Genomic DNA, 5,118 nt, shown 5'->3' with positions numbered 1-5,118 from the left:
TATTTAACACTCCTCCTTAAAATAAGGTTTGAAATTTCTACTTAAGTTTTGAAAATTGAAAATGTCCCACAGTTCATCTGTAAATTGATGACTGAGTTATTTAAAGGGTCATCTAATTTCATCATAAATAATCAAATTTCCTTTCAGGTGAAAACAATTGGGTTTTTAAAAAAGAATAATTTTGGTGCATTGGAATATCATTTTCTAATAGGACAATGCAGCCATTGTGAAGAAAATACAAATAGAATTGGCCAGAAAGATACTGCAAACAGGGCCTCTTCACAGAGAGCTTTTGGTATGTACAGTGATAAAAGTATGAGTGTTATTTATACAGTTGAATTTTAGTATCTAAAACACTGCCTTCCTGAATACCATGCATAAATCTTAGTCACAACAACATGCCGACACTTCTTTAAGTATTTTACAAACATATCTTGAATTTTTTTTCTTTGATAGTACTGTAAAGTAATACATGAGTAATATCAGATCCTTTTTGGGGCTTGTCAAAAAATTTCTGTTTTGTTACATCCCATTTCCCGATTCTCTAATGGAAATTTCCTATGGATCTATCATTCTATAGAGAAAAGCCATACGTTAGGGTATATATTGAAAAAAATTATCTACCATCCCACTTTTCCATTTACTTGGAACATCCTCTAATGATTTAATAAAATCATCATACAGCCTATAGATATTTAATTAAACTGATAAATAAGTTGTCCAACAAATAAAATTTGGAAATCTAGTTCAATAAAAATTTTATTTACTAGGAAATGATTTTAAAAAAGAGCCAGTATCAACTTGCGAGAACAAACGGAGATGCGGAGAGCCAAAACTATCATGGCAGCTGTCCATTCAGAGCTTTTGGTAGGAAGTGATTTCATTGTAATTGAATTACACTTTATAGATAATTTATCCAAAGGAATATCAAATTAATGTTGTAATATTTGTAAATCATATTTAACACTCCTCCTTAAAATAAGGTTTGAAATTTCGACTTAATTTTTAAAAATTAAAACTGTCCCACAGTTCATCTGTAAATTGATGACTGAGGTATTTATAGGGTCATCTAACTTTATCATAAATCATCAGTTTATTCCCTTATGGAAATTATTCCTATGGGTCTTTCATGCAGTAAAGATAAGCCATACGTTTACAGTGTATATATTGAAAAATAAATATCTTGTATCCCACTTCCTCAATTAATTAGTACATCCCCTGATGATTTAATAAAATCATCATACAATCTATAGATATTTATTTTAAACTGATAAATCAGTTGTCCAAAAAATAAAATTTGGAAATCTAGTTCAATAAAAATGTTATTTACTAGGAAACAATTAAAAAAAGAGCCAGTATCAACTTGCGAGAGCAAACGGAGATGCGCAGAGCCAAAACCATCATGGCAGCTGTCCATTTAGAGCTTTTGGTAGGAAGTGATTACATTGTAATTTAATTACACTTTATAGATAATTTATCTAAAGGAATATCAAATTAATGTTATAAAATTTGTAAGTCATATTTTACACTCCTCTTTAAAATAAGGTTTGAAATTTCTAGTTAAGTTTTGAAAATTAAAACTGTCCCACAGTTCATCTGTAAATTGATGACTGAGTTATTTTAAGGGTCATCTAATTTCACCATAAATAATCAAATTTTTTCATGTGAAAACAATTGGGTTTTTAAAAGCTAATAATTCTGGTGCATTGGATTATCATTTTCTAATAGGATAATGCAGCCATTGTGAAGAAAATACAAATAGAATTGGCCAGAAAGATACTGCAAACAGGACCTCTTCACAAAGAGCTTTTGGTAGGTACAGTGATAAAAGTATAAGTGTTATTTATACAGTTGAACTTTAGTCTAAAACACTGTCTTCCAGAATACCATGCATAAATCTTAGTCACAAGAACATGCCGACACTTCTTTAAGTATTTTACAAACATATTTTGAATTGTTTTCTTTGATAGTACTGTAAAGTAATGCATGAGTAATATCAGATCCCTTTTCGGGCTTGTCAAAGAATTTCTGCTTGTTACGTTCAATTTCCAGATTCCCTTATCTTTTTTCTATGGATCTGCCATGCTATAGAGAAAAGCTATACGTTAGGGTATATACTGATAATGATTAAATAAAATCATCATACAGTCTATAGATATTTAATAAAACTGATAAATAAGCTGTCCAAAAAGTAAAATTTGGAAATCTAGTTTAATAAAAATTTTATTTACTAGGACACAATGAAAAAAAGAGCCAGTATTAACTTACGAGAAGAAACGGAGATGCGTAGAGCCAAAACCATCACGGCTGCGGTCCATTCAGAGCTTTTGGTAGGATTGATTGATTGATTGTATACTGTTTAACGTCCCTCTCCAGAATATTTCACCGATATGGAGACGTCACAATTGCCGGTGAAGGGCTGCAAATTTGGGCCTATGCTCGGCACTCAGGGCCATTGAGCAGGGGGGGATCTTTATCGTGCCACACCTGCTGTGACACCGGGCCTCGGTTTATACGGTCTCATCCGAACGACCGCCCAATTTAGTCGCCTTTTACGACAAGCAAGGGGGTACTGAGGACCTATTCTAACCCGGATCCCCACGGGGTCTTTTGGTAGGAAGTGATTACCTTGTAATTTAATTACACTTTATAGATAATTTATCCAAAGGAATATCAAATTAATGTTATAATATTTGTAAATCATATTTAACACTCCTCCTTAAAATAAGATTTGATATTTCTACTTAAGCTTTAAAAATTAAAACTGTCCCACAGTTCATCTGTAAATTGAAGACTGAGGTATTTTAGGGTCTTCTAAATTTATCATAAATCATTAAATTTATTCGCTTATGGAATTCATTACTATGGGTCTTTGATGCTGTAAAGATAAGCCATACGTTTAGGGTATATATTGAAAAAAAAATCTAGCATCCCACTTTTCCAATTACTTGTTAGATCCCCTATAATGATTTAATAAAATCATCATACAGTTATAAAGAAATTTAATTAAACTGATAAACAAGTTTTCCAAAACATAAATTTTTGAAATATAATTAAATTTAAAAATTTTGTTTACTAGGACACAATGAAGAAAAGAGCTAGCTATAATTTAAAAGAACAGAGATGCGGAGAGCCAAAACCTTCATGGCAGCTGTCCATTCAGAGCTTTTGGTAAGAAGTGATTACATCTGAATTTAATTACACTTTATAGCACTTTATAGATAAGTTATCTAAAGGAATATCAATTTAATGTTATAATATTTGTAAATCATATTTTACACTCCTCCTTAAAATTAGGATTGAAATTTCTACTTAAGTTTTAAAATTAAAACTGTCCGACAGCATCTGTAAATTGATGACTGAGTTATTTTGATGGTCATCTAACTTTATCATAGACCATCAAATTTATTCCCTTATGGAAATTATTCTTATGGGTCTGTCATGCTGTAGAGATAAGCCACATATTTAGGGTATATGTTGAAAAAAAAATCTAGCATCCCACTTTTCCAATTACTTGGTACATCCCCTAATGATTTAATAAAATCATCATACATTCTATAGAAATTTAATTAAACTGTCTGATAAACAAGTTTTCCAAATGATAAATTTTCGAAGTTTAGTTTGATTAGAATTTTATTTACTAGGACACAATGAAGAAAAAAGCCAGCTGTAATTTAAGAAAAACAGAGATGCGGAGAGCCAAAACCTTAATGGCATCCGTCCATTCAGAGCTTTTGGTAGGAACTACATCTTAATTTAATTACACTTTATAGATAAGTCATCAAAAGGAATATCAAATTTATGTGATAATATTTGTAAATCATATTTTACACTCCTCCTTAAAATAAGGTTTGAAATTTCGAAAGTTTTAAAAATTTAAACTGTCCCACAGTTCATCTGTAAATTGATGACTGAGTTATTTTTAAGGTCATCTAAAGGCCGGTATACACGATAAGATTTGTAGTATAATGCAAGTATTATAATACTTTTGTATTATAATACTTTCCTGTACTCACGCTAATACATATCTTATAAGATTGTAAATAAACTACGTATTCCAACATGTTTTTCCCTGCCATATTAAGTAATAAAATTGGAGGAGGATGTCTATCATCGTACTATGCACTGCTTGATATATTCCACAAGTCCTTTTCCCATTCCCATTAAGCCACGAGTTTTTCGATGTCTTTACTTGTAAAGTCTATCATTATTATTTACCATGTGCTTTTTTAGCAATGATAAAAATAAGATGACCTCTAGTGTCATTACATTTCATTGGTTAAAAGTGATAGGTAAGCTAAGACTTGAATTATATAATAGAGCATTGCTCTATTCTTAAGATTCGAAAATTCTTATGATACACTGCACTAAAAGTGTATACACAGTAAGATTTTGTATTATAATACAAATCTTATGATACAAATCTTACCGTGTATACCGGCCTTAACTTTATCATAAACCAACAAATTTCTTTTCAGGTGAAAAAAAATTCTGTTTATTAAAAAAATAACTTTGATGCATTGGAATATCATTTTTTAATAGGACAATGCAGCCATTGTAAAGCGAATACAAAGAGAATTGGCCAGAAAATTACTACAGATAGGACCTATTCACAAAGAGCTTTTGGTAGATACAATGATATAAGTATAGGTGTTATTTGTACAGTTGAACTTACGTATCTAAAACACTGCCTTCTTGAATACCATATAAGACATAGTTATTTGAACATGCCGGCGACTTCATAAAGAAGTCCATTCAGAGTTTGTGGTAGGAAGTGATTATATCTTAATTCAATTACACTTTATAGATAAGTTATCTAAAGGAATATCTAATTAATGTTATAATATTTGTAAATCATACTTTACACTCTTCCTTAAAATAAGGTTTGAAATTTTACTTAAGTTTCAAAAATCAAACTGTCCCACAGTTCATCTGTAAATGGATGACTGAGTTATTTGGACATGCCAACTACTTCTTTATAAATTTATGCAATATTTTTACAGAAAAAAGGTACATGTCTTGCTCTTAAATGTATTTATTATTACTCATTTGCTCACCTTTCCTTATTTTTTTTCATCAGATGTCTGACACACAAGAACTTTCTGTAGATCTATAGCA

At 30.5% G+C, this 5,118-nt stretch overlaps 1 long non-coding RNA gene across 2 annotated transcripts; it reads left to right on the top strand.

The window, feature by feature from the left end:
- The first annotated feature begins 792 nt into the window (after nt 1-792).
- Nucleotides 793-2,315, top strand: LOC134237940 (uncharacterized). Of its 2 annotated transcripts, none has more exons than XR_009985902.1 (3): nt 793-867; nt 1,729-1,812; nt 2,235-2,315. It is a non-coding gene; the product is annotated as an uncharacterized LOC134237940 (long non-coding RNA). The 2 variants fall into 2 exon arrangements; XR_009985903.1 differs by lacking the exon at nt 793-867 and adding an exon at nt 1,333-1,429.
- Nucleotides 2,316-5,118: the final 2,803 nt, after the last annotated feature.

Source organism: Saccostrea cucullata, unplaced genomic scaffold (genome assembly GCF_032062105.1).
Source record: "Saccostrea cucullata isolate Sc308-1 unplaced genomic scaffold, CSIRO_AGI_Scuc_v1 ctg4281, whole genome shotgun sequence".
Classification (NCBI taxonomy): domain Eukaryota; kingdom Metazoa; phylum Mollusca; class Bivalvia; order Ostreida; family Ostreidae; genus Saccostrea; species Saccostrea cuccullata.
The sequence above is the reverse complement of the archived record's forward strand: the minus strand, read 5'-3'. Positions and strand labels throughout refer to the sequence as shown.